Genomic DNA, 20,782 nt, shown 5'->3' with positions numbered 1-20,782 from the left:
GAAAATGCGTAAAATTTTATCTGGTTCTTAAATGTGCCACATGTTTCAATTTATTAATTCCTGTTTCTTGACATCAGCTTCCTTATTTGTTGATGCGCTTAGACAATGTGTTCTGGTTCACTGGCTTCAGTTCTCCATCAGACAAGGTGCCTTTGGACAATATCCATAAGCCTCTTTTAGCTCAAAAAGAACAGTGCTCCAACATAGTGTCCCCTCCTAAAGGTCCGCTTAAGGCATAGCAATAGATTTAAATGAACCTCTGGTTCTTTTCTGCCTAGAGAACGATTTCAAAAATCATCTTCAGTGGATTTCCTGAGCGGTTCAGAAGTATTGGTTCTCTTTTCTATCCATCAGAACATCAGCTTTGCATTGAAAGAGCTTAAATGTGATGCTGCAGGTGCACACCGTTTGAAACCTAAGCTCAGAAGAACGGGTGTCAAAAACATGAAACATGCATTCATGCACTTAATGAAAATGGGTACAAATGACAAACACGTACGCATGTGTACTGACATGCACACATGTACACACACATGCAAAAGAGCCCTTTCTGCTCAGGGAAGGGTAACAGGTAACTTAAAATCAAAAGTCAAGGACCAACAACAAAGCTGTTAGAAGAAGTGATTTCAGGTAGCTAGAGATGCTGGAGATGAGTGGGCATCTATCACTAGTGAATTGTCTATGTGTGCATATGTGTGTGGGTGCGGATATTTGTTTATATTTATAACTTTTTAAATAGTATCTAATGCTTGGGCCAGTAATTATACTGCCATGTATTATATATTCTCCCTGGTAAATATTTTCTAGAGTCCCATGTGCATAAAGCATGTTACTGAAGATGGTTAAGAAAAGCGTTACATTTGTGATTTGTTTAACTTTTTCCCAGAAGCCTTCCTGACCTTTTAAGTCTAGAAAAAATCCCCCTGGCTTTGTACTTTTCTGGTGGTTGGTGGCCCCAAATTCTCCTGTCATTACATTCATCATGCTCTATTGCAACGACTTCTTCAACGTCTGTCTTTCCTGGGAAAGTTACCTGAAGTGATGAATGAATAAATGCTAAGCAAACAAAGATGAGAAAATGAAACCCTAATTCTGAGGGGCTTGGATTCTTGAAGTGATTTATAAGATCTCTCCCTTAGTGTAATGACACCTTTTTACTTATTCAATTCCAGAAGCCTCCATCTTACTTGCTAATTTGTTTTTGAGAAACTTCATGACACCCTAAGGATGACTGAAGACCTGTTCATTCTGGTGGCAATTCATTGGATGTCTCCCCTCCGTGCATATAATTTAACATATGTGAGCAATAATAGGAAACCAGAAATTAAAATCATTAGCCTAGCATGCGTACAGTTAATAAATTTCTCATCTATCCTGTTGCCCTCAGAAGAGCCTGTGAATGAAAAGAAAATTCTCTTGGCAAATTTTTCGAAATAAAAAAATTTAGAGCCTCTGTACCTTTGATTCTAATCCTAGAAGCACCCAGTGCTTGTGTGTCTTAATACTTTCAGGATAATATGAGAAGAATAGTGTCTAAAACCAAGCTCTCACCTTTCAGATTTTTTCATATTCTTCCAATAGATATCTTTCCAAGATCGCTTTCAGCAATCTTGTCAAACAACATTGGCTTAGTATTAAACTGGAAGCGGGGAAAACAGCCCTGGAAGATCCTGGGCTCATTTTAAATATTGTCTTTTAGAGAGCACTATGTGTGCTTCCACAGTTTCTCACTCTCTGAACATACTGGCTGCTGTTTGAGGCAAAAAGAAGGGATAGTTTTCAAGAGATCATTAAATCGTAGTAAACATTCACAGATTTCTCCCACTCCTCTCCATTCTTTTGCGTTATGGTGTGCCAAAAGCTGTTTTTCCTGCTTCTGGGAAGCAAGCATCATGTCTTTGGTTAATAGTCCGTGGCACCACCACCCAGGAATGAAACTTTTCAAATCAAAGAAAATTTTAAACAATGCAATTGAAATCAAGAAAAAAAACTAGGACTAATTTGGGGTGGAAAATCATTCATATAAATTTATAGTCTTGAAAGAAATTACAGGCTAATTTTTTCCAATGTTAAAATTTTAAAAACTGTAATTTGGTACAAATTAAATTTTAAAGTCATTATAAACTCCTACAAATGAAACTTCACAAACTAGAACAGTACGGAAAACTCAACTTAATGTCAAAAATATTTTTTAGCATCCAGCAAATCTATACTTTCTAAATATCTTGATTGGAATAATGAATAAATATTAGAATTCCATCTTTGATGCTATATACTCAACCTTCAGGTTTCCAAATATAAACTGTTTGTGAAGACACAGAAAGTATAAGCATATATTTCTACATATGTAAGAATGTATATCTATATACATAAACTACAAAATACATGTGTGCACCTGTGTGTATATAAAAGGAATGTATAAATTGTACTAACTACAATGAGAACTTTTAGTTATAATTTTCAACTCATGTAATTGGTTAGGATATACTTAAATACCAGTTATATATCCTTTAGTATAGATTTATGTGTATGATTTTGCATTTCATTGGTTGTAATCATAAATCTTGAGTATTACAGATCCTTTGCGTTTTTATAGGGCAGGAAGTCACAACTACCATTTCAGCATTGTGTCCAGTAGTACTGCCAAAGACACAAAATCTGAGAATCTTAGGGATGTCAGCATCTTCCTATATAGGATAACATCATTTTAATGGTGTAATTGAATCAAATTACATTCAGCTTCAGAAGGAGCTCCAGTTAGGAGCCCCAGGTTGCCAAAGGACAGGCCTAAACTCTACTAAGCCAACCCAGCTATGTGAGCCGCTGCACATTAATGGGAGTTCTGTCACAGAAAGAGGACAGATTGCCCTTTATATCTTTCCAAATTATTCATATGTATCCATGGAGTACATGCAGTCTGGCAGTTTCTTCACTGGTATGTGTATATGATATGCCAGGAGTATTTTGTAATATACGTGCTTGACAGAGAAAAAGTGTTATAATGCCTAAAAAACAACAGGGTAGGCACTGTTGCCTACCTCATAAATTTTCCTGTTACTTAATGGTATAAAATGTGTCATTTTGTATGTCAAACTTATTCTTTCTCTTCCTCTTATTAAGTCAGAATACTATAGTGGGGGGAAAAAAAAAAAAGTCCCAGGCTTTGTAGTAGAAAAGGCCTGTATTCCAGTCCCAGCTCTGCCAGGACAAGCTGTGCTCAATTTCACCAACTCTAAAATAGGGACAATATTAACTGCAAAGTTCAGTTGTGTCAGAAAATTGTGACTCTGAAACTGGCTTAATCATAAGGAAATGCATTACTTCTCATCGCAAGAAATTGTGAGGTAGGGCAGCTCCAAGCTTGACTTCTTTGCAATTCTCTCTGTCCTCTTTCCTATATTGACTTTGCTTCCTTCAGGGTCAGAGCAGTGTGTCTGCACCGTATCAAAGTATCACATCTAGACAAGTCAATATCAGAGGAAGAGAAGGGACCGTTTCTCTTGGTATCTCCTTTAAACGAGGGAAACTCTCAAAAAGAAGACCCTCAAGTTTCATCGGCCAGAATAAGAACACATGTCCTCTTCTGATGCTCATCGACATGGGAACTAGGACTTCCCTGGGAGCTTTAGACCATCAGGATCTCCTGCTGAGCAGACGATGGTGTTGGCCATCTTCTACTACATCACATAGGGCTTGGGGGTTCGAGATCTGAACTAACTAGGAATATTTTTGGAAAGAAAGAAATGGAACGTGGGTGGAACAATGGCTGGAAAGCACCTTCATAGAGTGTTCTGAGTAGTAAATAAAACCATATATTATGTGAAGTCCATCTCTACAAAGTAAACACTAAAACCTACTGAAATCACTGCTATTGTTTTTGCTATTATTAAACTCTAAGGTGAAACACTCTAATGTGAAACACTCTAATAGGAGCCACTGTTGGATGGCTGGAATTCAAAATGAATATACCTTGATTTTATTACTTACTATCTCTATGATTTGGACTCTGTACCAGGGACTGGAAGACTTTTTCTCTAAAGGAAAATAAATACTTTAGGCTTTGTGGGGAACATAGTTCTTTTTTGTCACACACTTTTCTTTGTTTTATTTTATCCAACCCTATAAACATGTCAAAACCATTCTTAGCTCTCACATAGTACAAAAGAGACCAGTGATGGGTTTGCCAACCCCTAACTCAAAGCAACTACAATTAGGGTACCTGGGTGGCTCAGTCAGTTGAGCTGATTTCAGCTCAGGTCATGATCTCAGGGCCTTGGGATCAAGCCCGGCTTTGGGCTCCATGTTCAGCGGGTAGTCTGCTTGAAGATTCTTTCTCTCCCTTTTCCTCTATCCCTCCTCCTGCTTATGTTTACTCTCTCTCAAATATATAAATAAATGTTTAAAAAATAAAGCAACTACTTTAAAAAAAAAAGAAAAATTATTTTTATTTATTTATTTGACACAGAGAGAGATCACAAGTAGGCAGAGAGGCAGGCGGGGGGGGGGGGGCGGGGAGCAGGGAAGCAGGCTCCCTGATGAGCAGAGAGCCTGACACGGGGCTCGATCCCAGGACCCTGGAATCATGACCTGAGCCGAAGGCAGAGGCTCAACCCACCGAACCACCCAGGCGCCCCTAAAGCAACTACTCTTTAGCTTCTCTGTGTCCCATTGATTCCATTTGTAACATGGATATACTTGTATTCCTTCCTTTGGAAGGTTGTATTGTGGTGAGGACTAAATAATTTATGTATAAAAGTTAGAACTAAGACTGACAGATGGCACTCAATAAATATGAGTGATGGAGGTGACAGTGGTGGTGGTGGTGGTTTTAATGCACCACATGTGTTCATCTATCAAGCGAAAAACATATTCAGAGGTAAAACACACCAACATACACAAGCGAGTACATGATAAGCTAGTAACAGACTTTGTAGATTTAAGGTATGTAACAAGTGACACAGAACTGACTTCTAGTGAGAGGAATCTTGGCACACAGAGTCAGGCAGACCTGGGTGTCAGTTCTGAGTCTACCATCTCGCAGTTGTGGTGACCTCAGGGAAATTACTGTCCCTCTCTGTGCCTCATGTTCCTCATCTATCAAAATTAGATACAAATAAGGTCTGTCTTAGGATTGATCTGAGCACTACAGAGGATGCATGTCAAGAACCTGGCGCATTGCAGGCATTCAGAAAATGGCAGTTGCTATAAATTTTAACTTCCTTTTCATTTATATTAAATGCCTCTGAGGCTTTGTCTTCAAAATAGCCAGTGCACTACATGGGAAAAAGTAGCAATTGCTGGATTGTGACTTGAATATTGGTTTTGACTGTCATGGCCAACCCAGTAACTCAGAACAACCACGTACATAGAAAAATAAAAACTGACTGATTAATTAAGCCTTAAATGATGATCTAATAGCCCTGTGTATACACACAGCTTGATTATTATTTCTTTCAGTTTTATACTGCCTTTCTTAATATATCTGACAAGAAAATGATTGAATTTTAATTATTCAATTTTAAAGTTTATGCCCAGAAACTACTAAGCTTCAGTTTAACTGAACTGAGTCAATAGGGCATTCCCACCCCAACTAGGCTAATACTCGATTTCACCTTCTTGTCCTACATGCCTGCTAGTACAGATACTAATTTGAGGTAAATCTTTGGGGTCCTGACATATGCCATCCAAGTCTGGGACAAGAGGTCATAATGTGGGTGTGAAGACATGGGGGAGGGAGGGCTCAGGGGTGCTGTTTACAAACAAATGGAAAGCTGAAATGTATAGTTAGGATTTTCTTTCAAGTATCAAATTTGAGTTTTAACATAATATGGACTAACATTGCAAGACTACCTACTTGCACGACACAGAGTTGAGGGAAATGAGTCATAGAGAAGCCAAGTAACTTAGCCAAACTCATGTAAATAATAAATCTATGAAAGAGGAACAAGTTAACTGGCCCTCCCTACCAATTAACCATTCAGTCTTTTTGCTGAACCAATGACCTATTAAACTGTAGTCTCTCAAATCCTCAAAATATAGCTAAGCAGTGTCCCATTTATAACTCTCTTGTTTTAGCCTGTTTAGCCGTCAAGGATAAGAATAGCTAATATTTACCAAATTACTGGGATTAGCTATTTAATCAGAAAATTTGATCCCTTTATGCTTTGTACATTCCTAAAAGGTGAGAACCATGTCTGTCTTGCTTACTTCTGTAATCCCCAGTGTCTAGAGAAATGCTTGGAACTTTTTGGATATTCAATACAAATTTCTTAGATGAATGCAAATTAGAAATTCCAGAAAAAGGAACATGGGATTTAAACTTCTGACCTTGACTCCTTCACAATGAAGGATCAGATATTTGAGAGTTCCAGAGGCAACCCAAGGCCTACATCAAAGGTTAACCTTTGAGGAGTCGTTTGTTGCAAATCGCAGCTGAGTAATGTTCCAGCAGAGGTAGAATCGTCCTACAGTGAATATTACGATGTTCCACCCAGATCTCCCCCTTTCAGAACTGAAAGACCTATTCAATCTACAGCTGCTGGGAGTGTTGGCCATAGTGTCACCCTCAGTTGTTAGCTCTCAACAGAAATTGCCTTTGCTGAAGAGATCCACCTTGCTCAAAGTCTCACGCTTTCTCTGGAGCAGCCCATATCCAGTGAATAATCACTGAAGTGGTGTAAAAGCCTAGCCCCTGCCCTCACTCAGCAAATCTAAAGGGCCATCCCAGCTTCAAAGCACCTTACAGTGTTGCTTGAGGCCTTTGTTGAGACTCTATCATAGACCAGCTTCTCCCTGTATCCAATCCTGCTTCTTTCTCTTCCCTTCCACCAATGTTGATCCCAGAGACACTTCTCATTAAACGTTCTGCATGAACATCTCTATTTGTGTTACCTTAGTGGAGAATCCAACCTAAGACAAATCCCACCATATCCTCCTTTCTCATTGCGCAATTTCCTCAGGCAGGCACTTTTCCCTGGCATTCCAAGCCCTTCCCTTCCCAAGATTTATGTAAATGTTCCAATCAGTTGTAGGATATAGCTAATCACACAGGTACAAATGGGAAGAGGAAGCTTCTACTCTTTCTTGTTAGAGCCAAGCACTGTGGGGTTAATAAATTCCTTCCCCAGACACCTAAGAAATATTTTTCAAACTCCCTTCAAGTTATGAAGAATGAACACATTCTCCAGAAGAACTAAAGATGTAGTCTTTAGTGACCGAGGAAGTTCAATATCCTTTTGAAGTCCCAAGTTTTATTCCTAGAAATATTTGTGAATTTGGCATTCAAATCAATAATATGCCATGTTTTTCTTAGTTTAAGAGTAGTGTCACCAATTATTTTTTTTTAAGATTTTATTTATTTATCAGAGAGAGAGAGGGGGAGAGAGCGAGCACAGGCAGACAGAATGGCAGGCAGAGGCAGAGGGAGAAGCAGGCTCCCCACCGAGCAAGGAGCCCGATGTGGGACTCGATCCCAAGACGCTGGGATCATGACCTGAGCCAAAGGCAGCTGCTTAACCAACTGAGCCACATTCTCCCCAGGGCTTTTCAAGCAATAAGACATCTGAGTTGAAATGTGGCCTAAGGTCAAAATTCCTGGTTAACTGATAGAGACATACTGGGGGGTATACAGCATGCCATTCTGACTGGTCAGTTTCTACACCTTCCTCATGGTTAAGTATTTTGAATATTATTCCCACTTAAAATATATGGCGTTTAAAACAACTGGGTCATATCACATTATGTCATATCAATTATTTTTCATTTTCTTCCTTTTAGAGTCCTCTCTCTTCCTCATTTTGCATTTCTTTTTTTTTAATTTTTTTTTTATTTTCAGCATAACAGTATTCATTATTTTTGCACCACACCCAGTGCTCCATGCAATCCGTGCCCTCTCCAATACCCACCACTTGGTACCCCGACCTCCCAACCTCCTGCCCCTTCAAACCCCTCAGATTGTTTTTCAGAGTCCGTAGTCTCTCATGGTTCACCTGCCCTTCCAGTTTCCCCCAACTCCCTTCTCCTCTCTATCCCTCTGTCTGTCTCACCTCATTCCTCTAACTTCTCACCTCCAGCCTCCCTTTCTAACTTCACTTCCCACCTGCCTTTCATTTTGTGCTGTCTTTATGACTGTCTTGCTTTATTACTTTATTTTAGGTTAAGTTTGAAGGAAACAGTTTAGTCATGCTGACGCAGGTCTCATATTTTGTGTCTTGATTAATATTCAAACTTGGGATTATGCTAAATCCTCCAAACATTGGCTTCAGGTAGTCCTGTTTTATTGAATCCAAAAGTCTTAATCAATTAATCTACACAGTTCCGTTTAATTCTGGTACTATGATACTTTAGCCAGATTCCTGTCCAATGGACTAAAACCCATCAAGCGTAGAACATGTCCCACATCCTGATTTAGCTCAGAGAAGAGCCTAGGTAAAACTATACTATATATATAGTTATACAAGATGCACCCATTTTTTTAACCACAGCTGAGACACATAGCTTAAATTTTCCATAGAATAAAAGCAATACTATTTATGACCACCAAGTTTGTCAAACCCTTCTTTTGACTATCAGTTCCTCTTAGCAGAAATTAAATTTGTTCAGATTGAGGTAGTATTTTAAATTATATTTCCTGAACAGAATTATCTACCAGATTCCAAGCAGATCATTTTATTCCCCCCAAAATTGTCTCTTATAATTCTTATTTTTCTTGCGCTTTATCAGGGAGGCTTTTTCTCTGTTACAGATTCTTATAATTCAAATGCATTGTTTGCCAATTCACTTAATGTTGAACATGTTATTGCCAGCATGTTTTATCACATTAAGCCAATTTTCAATCATAGATACTTGAAAAATGTATGAATACTGAAGTTTGATTCTCTTTCCCTTGTAACTGGTCTTTTTTTTTTTCCCAGATGCTTATTTTAGCCCTTTACTCACCCTTAAACTTTAGCTATGTTTTGTCACAAACCTAAATGCATGCAGAGTCTAGGCAGATATGCTAAATGAGCAAAGCAGGCCACTTATAGGACAGTTTAGAGTGGTGATGCCTTTAGTGAAAGGGGAGATAAGCCTTACTGAATGACATTCAAAAAGAGAAAGAGAAAGCAAGAAAATTAAAACACTGTTCAAGCACAATCAAAATATATTTGCTGGCAAATTACTAGTTTTTCACAGTGCTTTAATGATTATATGGAATAGGGATTTTCATGGCATAGATAGTGTCTCTGCTACACCCAGAGACTAGCCTATCACGGCAAAGGGGATTAAGTATAAAAAATCACAGGCATGAAACATGACAGGCCAGTGGGGAAGAAAAGGAAGCTGAACTTGAATGATGCTGGTGTGAAGCTAGCACCAGAACAGGGCTAACAAAATGCATTTGGCTCCAGAGCTAGCCACTTATATACTTATAGCATCCAAATCACAATATTCAGGGAAACGTGTTTAACTCAGTTGGGAGTGATCAGTGTTGAGAGTCAATAAGGTCTGATATGTTGGATAGGACATGGAAGTAGACATTCTGAGGTGTGATGATGGTGAATCAGACCAGCATGCATCCTGGGGGCGGGAGGGTTCATCTGGTTGAGAATTTAGACATAAAGGTAACTACATCCAACTCTTCAAGGAAGTGGGCTTACATGAGATTAGTAGAGCATTGGGGTTTTGAGGAAGTATACTAGGGTTCCACATAGATTTCTGTGGATTCAGTGTATAAATTAAGAAAATGAAGGAACACTCATATAGGCTGAGTGTAAAAGAAGAATGGGGGAATGCCTGTGAAGAAGTGAGTACTTACATACTCAAGACAGACATCCAGGCACATGAGGTACCACATGGCAGCACTCAGTGTAGATCCTACCAATTTGTAAAGATGACATGCCTGACGTCTTACCAGGATAGTTCACTACAGACTTATATAGTAAGTGGGGTGAAATTTATAGGTTAGATGTATTAGGGAAGCAACTCAATGGGGCTGAGGCTGAAGCTGGGAAATTTAGAGAATGACTTTGAATTTGTCCTTGCTGTTCACCTTGGTAAAAATGCTATCTTTGTCCTGTTGCTGCACACAGGATTCTATGATTCAATTTTTTTCTTTGAAATCATTGGACTTTTCTTATCAAAGTCTGATACAACCCCCCAAGACATATTCCAACTGCTGGCATGATAGCTTGAAAGGAGAAGGAGCTGTTATAAACGATCTGTGCCAAGGTTAAGGGGATTAATCCAACTTTAATGCGAGGCTCTGAGGAATGTAGCTTTTAGTGAATATGATAAACTCAGGAGTAATGTGAGCCAATCATGGTATTTACAATGATTTTAATATAGTGGGTAGGACACGAGAACATGATCCCCCAGCAGATAGTCTGCATTCAAATAGAAGAAAACTCTTAGGGCTGGATAGTGTGTTTTGTTTGGCATAGGATCCAAGGTAGGATCTGGGAAGAGAAGGCAAGACCTAGCTACTGGATGAGGGATTGGCAAGGACTAAGTAGAGAATTAGGGCTCCAAATCAGTGGAAAGTGGGTTGGGGGGGGGCATGGCTCCAAAGAGGGACTAAATTAGCTATAAAGGAACTGAGGCAGATGTCCAGTGTATATGATGAGATAGATATTTGGGGGCTCAGAATAGCAAGACTAGCTCCAAACTCTACCCACTGATGTGAATAGGGCTCCTAATAGTCTGTGAATTTGGCTTAAAATTGCAATATTGGCCCATGACCTAGGTGACACAAAGCCTGTAGTTTGATGAAATAGTACCTGTAGCTGAATAGGGCTGGGAAGTCAAGGCTTGACACTGGTTTTACAAAAGCAAAAGAATATTTAGCATAATTACGAAAATTGATTTCCTACCAAATCAGCATATACCTAGATCTTACTATATTGAGAATTAGAGAAGATTACATAGACTATTGCACTTTACTTTTAACCTTCACTCCCCAAAGAAATAATTATAAATTGTAGAAGAAACAATAAAATAACTATGTATCACACTGTAAATTGAATGAACCTTGGATCACTGTTATTAGGAATCATTTAAAGAAAGCTGCTCTCCAGGCATGGAGCTTTGTAATAAACTAAGAGCAGAGATAGGAAAGAAATACTTTTTCATCGGTCACTTGACAGTAAGGGTGTAATGAATGAGATCATAGAGTCCGACTCAGAGAAAGCAGTAAACCGAGCCAAAGTTGCAGACTTACAAGGAAAAGAGAAGCCTGGAAAGGGCCTGTCCCATCGCTCTCACTTCCTCCCAAGCATCAGTTTTCCCATCTGCTTAATGACAATTGTAAGATCTCAGGTCTGTGTTTCTTGAACATTTTGATTATAAAATAAATGAAGCTCAGTAGCTTTCCTACTCTCTGTGGTCAACATTTTGAACAACTGAGTGGGTTCTCTAAGTAGGGATGCAAGCTTCTAACAAGGCACTTTGATAATTACCTCTGAATCTAGTCTTTCTTTGCATTACATGGCAGAAGGTAGGTGGTCCCTGTCTGTCTCAGTTCTCTCCTTTAAGTGATTCAAATGTGACCTTTCACAATGGCACAAAGAGCCATCGTGGATGCTTGCGTTCCACCAGCTCATTTTACGGATCTGTCTGCATCTGTACCACTTTCTCATTGCTTGTCTTATTCTTCTCTCGGCCCTGGTTAGGGTCTAGGCCTCAATTTGCTGTTAATGCAGAAGCCTCATATTGGAGACAATTTGGGCCTATTTACCTTGACTTTGACACTGTTGAGTTGTAGTACACAACCTCTGGCATTTATTATTTTGGCTGAGCATAACACTAATTGCTTCCCATCATCTTACCCCAACCTTGCACAAGGACACCCACCCCATCTCTAAGGACTCTGTACAGCTTGGCCCTCCCTTATGTTCAGCTAGAAAGGAATAAGACCACTACATTCCTCTTTAACCCTGGTAGGTTCTATTCTACTTCAGTGGTTCAATGTGGTAAAAGTTTGTCTATCTCCACCTTTCGGTGAGCTTATTTTACCCCAGATGGAAAGCTTAACAGAAAATACCACATGAGCATTTGACTCTGTTTTGATTATTAATGATGTTATCCAAAAAAAGAGAGAGAGATTTCATTCCTTCCATAGTGGCTGAGAAGCAATGCCATGCAGTGTTTACTAGCCAGCTGTTAGCATGCACGGGTGCAGACTGACAGCAGAATCAGCAAACAATTGGCTCAATCTTTGAAACATGTTTTTGTGCCAAGCACATGAAGTTTTAATTATAAGCACTTTGAAATATTCATGGTTATTGAATTTCCTTATTCCCATGCAGAAACAAGATAAAAAGTTCTTTTGAAATCTGATGACAGAAAACACTTGATGCTGACAACACACAGTTGTGTAATGCCTAATTAATCACTCATAGGAAATAAGCATTTTGCCCTGAGATGGTTATTATGCTCAATGCCAAAGTATAACAAACCAAAATGTGGCCTCTATCATAATTCCACATCTTTATAAGAGATCTTATCAACCTATGCAAAGATGACTTTCACTGACATGACATGTGTCAGCATGCTTGACCATGAAAACTTCAGTCTCCCAGCTTGCCAACATCATCTTGTCCCATCATTCCTATGTTCACATGCGTGCCGGTGTGTATACAGTGTTCCCTGAAACCTATGTTCAGTATCTCACTTCCCCCTGAATTCTGACCTCAATGAAATTCAGACATTTGTTCATTAAAGAAAAACCATACTAGGTGCGTAGACTACGGAGAAAAATATGACATTGCCTCTGCCATCAAGAATTTCACAGTTTAGAGGCCAAGTTAACCATGTAAACTAACAAGAGTCACACAAAGTTAAAAATGAGAAGTGCAGGGGCGCCTGGGTGGCTCAGTGGGTTAAAGCCTCTGCCTTCGGCTCAGGTCATGATCTCAGGGTCCTGGGATTGAGCCCCACATCGGGCTCTCTGCTCAGCAGGGATCCTGCTTCCTCCTCTCTCTCTGCCTGCCTCTCTGTCTACTTGTGATCTCTGTCAAATAAATAAATAAAATCTTTAAAAAAATGAGAAGTGCAAAAAAAGAAGTTTAAATAGAATTGAAGTAGTATTAAAGCATGCTTTGAGAACTCAGCGATTCAGGGGGATCAGCCAGATCTTCCCCCATCACACCTATTCCAATCTATAAACCCATATTTTCTTACTAACCATCTCCTATAGCCCATACTTTTCCATGGTGGCCCCAGATACTCATGCTTGCCCTTCTGCCAGTGTTGACTACAGCCACCAGATCTCCCCACTACCAGTGCTAATCTCAAGGTTCATGGTGTAGGTCACTACTGAAGGTCTATTGCAAAGGTTGACCTTCCTTTTTAGGGTGCAGTCATTCCTCCGTGATTTCTTTTGATTCTTTCCACAATATAAACATTCAGAAAAAAATCATTCTCGATGTATGAGCCTGGGACTACCTACATTAGAGTTTGGGGGGTGGGCACTTGTTAAAACCTCAGAGTCTTGGACCCCACTCCCAGAACTACTACATCAATATTTCTTGGGAAAGCCTGTCATTCCCCCAAAGGAATGCAGTTATACTCTGTAGTTTCCAAACACCAGTTTAAAGACCATCCATCCTAGCAAACATTCTCCACATCATATCCTCTCCCTTGATGCAGCCTCCAAATTCTCTTTACATTCATTCATTTGTTAATAAAACTGACAAGGTCCCTAAGTTCATGGACCTTACATTCTAGTGAAATTCCAGGGATGCATAGGGAAAAATTCTTGAGAGTTCTCTTAATTTTTTGATAGAGATATAAAAACTAACATAAAGTGAACACATCTTAACGTATAGCTTGATGAATTTTTACATATTAATACAACCATGTAACCAACAACAAAATCAAGAGATAAAACACTTCTAGAACTCTAGAAGTTTTTTCATGCCACTTTCCAGTCAGTACCATCTCCCCTATCCTATAAAGGCAACCACTATTCTGATTTTTATCATAGATTACTTTTGCTTATTTCATCACAATAGACTAGTATTACTTGTATAACTATTACAGAATATTTATTCTTTTATGTAGGGATTTTTTTTCCTTGACTTTGTGACTCCCACTTATGTTGCAATGATTTATTATTTTTTATTGTTGTTTTTCATTGTATGAATGTAACACTATTTATACATCTACTGTTGATAGACACTTGGACTACTTCCAGTTTATGACTGTTAAGAATAATGATACCATGAATATGCTTGTCCATGTCCTTTTAGGGACTATGCAGTCATTTGTCTTGGGTATATACTAAAATTATAATCACCAAGTCATAGGGTAGATGTATGTCTATTGCCAATCAATTTTCTAAAGTGGCTGTACCATTTGAAGTCCCACCAAAAATATATGATTTCCAGCTATTCAACACTCTCATTAACTCTTGTTATTGTTAAGTATTCTAATTTTAGCCATTCTAGTAGGTATGCAGTAGCTCATTGTGGCTTTAATTTTCATTTTTGTAATAAGCAATAATGTTGGACCTATTTTCATGTACTTACCATTTAGATATTCTCTTTTGTGAAATGCCTATTCAAGTAGTCTGTCCATTTTTTATTGAGTTGTTTCATTGACACAAAAGTAGTCTTCCATGTCCCTAAAAGATAAAGCATATTTTTAATTCATCTGAAACTTCTTTATATGTATCATGTGAAGTAGGGGTTTACTTTTACTTTTTTCCCAGATGGGTACACACATACTCTGGTTTCTCTTCAGATCACATAAATCGTTCGCCTTTTACCAAATGGGTACACAGTTATCCCAGGGCCATTAATTGAATAGTTCATAATTTCCCCCCAATTATCTGCAATGCCACCTATGTCTTTTATGAAGGCCACAAAGATATTGTCTTATGTTTTTTCCAAAAATTTTATTGTTTGCTCTTTCACATTTAGGATCTAAGACTGTTTGACAAAGGAATATGAATGAATTCCATTCTGATGCTCAAGCTGGGATCCAAAGGCCCTAACCTAGTTAACATGGCAAAAGGGTAAGTAAGGAAGAAATAAGATAACATTGTAGGTCGACACAACCACAGGTCACGTCCAACTTACATACAGTAAGAAGAATATAGTGTATTCGATGAATCACAACAAGGTCAATTTGGCTAAGGTGCACAGTGAGCCAGAGTATAAACTAAATGAAGCACTACAGATGAGGGTCTTAGTGATCCAGGCCCCTGTATAGCATGTTAAAGAATTTTTGCCTCTATCCTAAGAGCTATGGCAAGACATTTGAGGTTTTTTTTTTTTTTAACGTTTTGGTTTTTTTGATTAATTTATTTATTTTCAGAAAAACAGTATTCATTATTTTTTCACCACATCCACGCAATCCACGCCCTCTATAATACCCACCACCTGGTACCCCAACTTCCCACCCCGCCGCCACTTCAAACCCCTCAGATTGGTTTTCAGAGTCCATAGTCTCTCATGATCCACCTCCCCTTCCAATTTCCCCCAACTCCCTTCTCCTATCTCCCCATGTCCTCCATGCTATTTGTTATGCTCCACAAATAAGTGAAACCATGTGATAATGGACTCTCTCTGCTTGACTTATTTCACTCAGCATAATCTCTTCCAGTCCTGTCCATGTTGCTACAAAAGTTGGGTATTCATCCTTTCTGATGGAGACATAATACTCCATAGTGTATATGGACCACATCTTCCTTATCCATTCGTCCGTTGAAGGGCATCTTGGTTCTTTCCATAGTTTGGCGACCGTGGCCATTGCTGCTATAAACATTGGTGTACAGATTCTCATATCAGATAAATTAGATTTTAAACTAAAGAGTGTAGTCAGAGATACAGAAGGACACTACATAATCCTTAAAGGGACTATCCACCAAGATGATATAACAATTGTAAATATCTATGCCCCCAATATGGGAGCAGCCAATTACTTAAGAAAACTGTTAATCAAGATAAAGAGTCATATTGATATGAATACACTAATCGTAGGAGATCTTAACATGCCTCTCTCAGAAATAGATCATCAAAGCAGAAAAACAATAAAGAAACAAGAGCATTGAATGACACATTGGACCAGATGGACCTCATAGATATATACAAAACATTCCACCCTAAAACAACAGAATACTCATTCTTCTCAAGTGCACACGGAACCTTCTCCAGAATAGACCACATACTGGGTCACAAATCAGGTCTCAACCGATACCAAAAGACTGAGATTATTCCCTGCATATTCTCAGATCACAATTCTTCAAAACTGGAGCTCAATCACAAGGAAAAGTTCAGAAGGAACTCAAACACCTGGAAGCTAAAGACCACCTTGTTTAAGAATGCTTGGATCAACCAGAAGATCAAAGAAGAACTGAAACAATTCATGGAAACCGATGAGAATGAAGACACTTCTGTCCAAAACCTATGGGATACAGCAAAGGCGGTCCTAAGGGGGAAATACATAGCCATCCAAGCCTTCCTCAAAAAAATTGAAAAATCCAGGATACACAAGCTGTCTCTACAACCTAAAGAACTGGAGAATCAACAACAAATCAAACCAACTCAACACATAAGAAGGGAATTCATCAAGATTAGAGCTGAGATCAATGAGGTAGAAACCAGAGATACAGTAGAACGTATCAATGAAACTAGAAGCTGGTTTTTTGAAAGAATCAATAAGATCGATAAACCATTGGCCACACTAATCCAAAAGAAAAGAGAGAAAGCCCAAATTCATAAAATTATGAATGAAAAGGGAGAGATCACAACTAACACCAAGGAAGTAGAAACAATCATCAGAAGTTATTATCAACAGTTATATGCCAATAAGCTTAGCAACCTAGATGAAATGGATGCATTCCTGGAAAACTATAAACTCCCAAAACTGAACCAGGAAGAAATCGACAGCCTGAACAGACCGATATCTAATAACGAGATTGAAGACATTTGAGTTTTAAAGATTACCACACTGACTACGAGAAGATTGAGGGGAGAGTAGTATGAATAAGGATGAACTAGAGGGCATTGGAGAAGTCCAGCTGAAAGATGATGATAGATATAGAACACTCTACAAGAAGGATTACGATTAGCGTTTTTGGGTTTTTTTTTTGTTTTGGGGGTTTTTTTGTTTGTTTTGGCGGGAGGAATGCAGAGGGGAAATCATGTGTTAATTCTTTGATGTGTTTAGACCGATATGTTTGTTGATATATCCAAATGGAGACGGTAGTCAGGTACTTAGATAAATAGTTAAGAGTTCAAAGGAAAGATTTCATTAATCCCAAAACATTCGGCCATATCGTCTGTTATTTCTACTACCTCATTAATCATGATTTCTTCCACAGACTTAACTAAAACCTGAATCTTTGATTAACAGTCTTAACTGAAACAGACTTAACTGAAACCTAAATCCTTAAGTAAAAACCTTAATTAAAACTAAACCATTGGAGTTGGCATATCCCTTTTCAAGTGAAGGCTCTTCCACACCTATTTCAGAGTAAGATCAGACCAGCATCATCTTTGTTCCCCATTACTATAACCAGATCTTTATTCTTCCCATAATGTGAGATACTCCTGCTCCTTTGAGGTATACATCCAACTATATACCTCATTTTGTCACTGTTATCTACTGACTTGGTTCACTCGATTCCTCTCTACTAAGAATTTTTCCTGCATTCTGGGAAAGGGTTGCTTCTTATCTGGAACCTACCCAGCATTTAGTTTCTCAGTCCCTTGACCTCCTTGTTCTACAGAAACATTTTTTTTCCCTTTAGCCCTTCCCTTTAATTCATAATCTCAGTGTTGTCATGACCTGAATATGCTTCATTTCTAAAGCCATCAGTTTAAACACCCTACTCAGTAAACACAAATTTCTGCCTCAGTGCAAATCCAGTTCTGCTGTAAGCACACTGCCTTTCTGCTCTAGTGGAAGCTGCTGAATCTTTCACAACTCCTGCCATTCAGATATTAGAATTGAGATCGATGTCCTCCTACCTCTACAGTACTGCTTTCAAACATTATTCCTCCAGCTTTTTTTTAAAGTTCTACTTCTGCAAGACTTGTGCCTTCTGGCTAGACCATCTTCTCCCATTTCTTGTCACTGTATCCAAAAGTCTCCTCCAGTTATTCAACAAGGCAAACACACCTAGACAACAAGCCTACTGTTTATCTCAAACCTTGCTGTTGTCATCCTTCTGTGTCCATGTAGATGAGCTATTCAGCACACTGGTCTTTCATTTTCTTGACATACAATGTATTCCTTCTATACTCTACTTCAGCCAGCTTGTACAATCACACACCAAGACTGTCATTCAGAAATATTCCATTTCCCAATTCCTTCCAGCTTTTTTACCAGAACCTCCAGCTTACTCATTTATTTATTCTTTCTACTATTATTCTTTGAAGTTACAGGCACTTCAAATTCTTAGTAACCTCTCAACTTTCTTCCTCTCAACTCAACTCTTCTCTGATAGACTTTATATTGCCTATAACTTCTACTGTCTTCCAATCTCCCTTTCTTCACATACATCTGACAGAACCTTAACCTTGGATAAACTTAAGTTTCACCTCTCCTCTTGCCACCAAACTTTAAAAAGCAACAAAACTTGACTGACGGTAACACTAAAATTAGTGGTTACAAGCCTCAACTGGACCCAAGTAGCAGTCCTAAGGTTTCTCTCATCAGTTTGATCTTTTTTCTCTACAAGACTACCTCAGATCTTTCACAATCTCCTGAAACCTCCAATATCCCAAACCTTTCCTGTATATTTCCAAGCAGTTGAATTCACCTACTACAAATCTACCTATTTTCATACCCACTTTTTCTTTATTTCTTCCAGTTGGAATTGAGGTGTGCTTCATCTCATCTAAATTATATCACCCACATTGTGCTTGGGATTTCATACTCTCCAACCTTTTCACTGTTCCTATCTTTCAATCTTTCTTTCTCTATGGAATTGTTCCTATCAACAGTTACATATTCTTTTTTTTTTTAAGATTTATTTATTTATTTGAGAGAGAGAGGATGAGCGAGAGTGAGCAGAAGGAGAGGGAGAGAAAGAATCCTCAAGCACACTCCTCACTGAGTACAGAGCCCGATGCGGGGCTTGATCCCAGGACCCTAAGATCATAACCTGAGCCAAAATCAAGATTTGGATGCTTAACCAACTGAGCCACACAGGTAGCCCCAACAATTGCATTTCTTAATTTTTACCTATCTTTATTTTTTTTATTATTTTTCCTCTTAACTTCCCTGCCTGAGTCAGCCCTAATTCTCTCATCCTTATGTACAAACTTCTCTAAAGAGTTGTCTATACTCACTGTTTCAATACTCCTGACATTCACTCTTTAACCAAATCCAGTCTGAATTCCACCCTGTCACTACAATGATACCACTCAAAATAAGGCTGCTAAATGAACTCTTATTTCAGGAGATGCAATAGATACTATTAGTCCTCACGCCACTCCATTTCTCAGTCACACTTTTGTCAGTTGATTCCCCACCCTTCCATCTTGAAAAATTCTCTTCCTTGGACTTCTTTGACATCATACTCTCCTGATATTCTTCCTTTGTCTTCTCCTTGAAAGTGTATTTCCTCATAGATCTGCCCTTTCACTTACATGCTTCCTATATGAGGTTATCAGAATTTATCAATTTAATTATCATAGATATTTTGATGACTTCAAAATGTTAATATTCAATCAAAATCTCTCTCCTGTATACCAGGTTCATATAAATGACTTCCTATTGGACATTTTCCTACTGACATTTCGTAGTCCTTAGACTCAACATCATAAAATAGAATGTTCTTTCTGTCACCTGAAACTTGTTCTTTTTCCTGTGCTCTTACTCACAATAGAAGATAAAATGTTCTACAAAAGCCAAAAGCACAGGCCTTATTTTGATTCCTCTCCTCACTTTATCTTTATCATGTTTCACAGATTTAGCACCTACCGCTTGTATTCACCCATTAAACTAAATCTCCAGTACAACATTCTTACCCAAATAATTGTCATGTTTCTCCTCAGTTACTGAAAAATCCCAAACCTTGTCTTTACAGCCATTCTTGCCTCCCTTGTGTCCCTTTTTGCATGCCATATATAATGTCACTTAACAAATTAGTTCTGATCATATACATTCCCATTTTATAAAATAACACTATCTCAGTCTCTAGTCTACAAATGTGACTTTCACTAGAAATTTATATCTGACTTATAAACAGAGAAATCTAGATGGTCAATTTCTTTTCTTACTCTTAAAGTTAGAAAATCCTAACTCTTAATTATAGGGTGTTGGTGACTACACCAAGTATTTCATGGCCCTTTCAGATTGCTTGGGATATTAAGACAAAATGAAGACCCAGAAATTATAGAGACATGTCTCAATAAAAACTATTATCAGTGCGCCATCAGATTCAAAGTTGTCAAGCACTTTGCACTCAACAGCTGGAATGTTGGATATTTCAACTTGTCAGAGAATTGGTTCCAATTCTAGTCTCTGGTTTCATTTGGCTCTCAAAATATATTCTACGTGTTCTAGTAAAGCATTTAAGTGTGAGCTTTAAATATGCCTAATGATATGTTATCAGTTTCTTTCTTCATTGAGTTCAGGAAGACCTTTAGATTTGAGGAAAGAGCCAAATTGTTGTCAATCCTTTTGGAAACCATTTGCACTTAAGATATTTTCATAAGTTATCCACAGTATTATACATAATGATGTTTGTCCATGAAATCATAGGCTTAGGCTGTTCAAAATACTGTGTCTTCTGGTAAAGACAAGATTTTATTTCATCTTTCCCTTAAAAACTCCTATGTGCTTATTT

The 20,782-nt window shown here is 38.3% G+C and overlaps 1 long non-coding RNA gene across 1 annotated transcript in view; it reads left to right on the top strand.

The window, feature by feature from the left end:
* The first annotated feature begins 14,904 nt into the window (after positions 1-14,904).
* LOC116583151 overlaps positions 14,905-20,782 on the top strand; it is an 82,050-nt gene continuing 76,172 nt past the window's right edge. Inside the window, exon 1 of the long non-coding RNA XR_004282631.1 lies at positions 14,905-14,995. This is a non-coding gene — a long non-coding RNA (uncharacterized LOC116583151). The remainder of the gene's footprint in view (positions 14,996-20,782) is intronic.

The sequence above is a fragment of the Mustela erminea genome, chromosome X (genome assembly GCF_009829155.1).
Source record: "Mustela erminea isolate mMusErm1 chromosome X, mMusErm1.Pri, whole genome shotgun sequence".
In the NCBI taxonomy this organism is placed as follows: Eukaryota; Metazoa; Chordata; class Mammalia; order Carnivora; family Mustelidae; genus Mustela; species Mustela erminea.
Note: the sequence above shows the minus strand (reverse complement) of the source record. Positions and strands in the feature narration are given on the sequence as shown.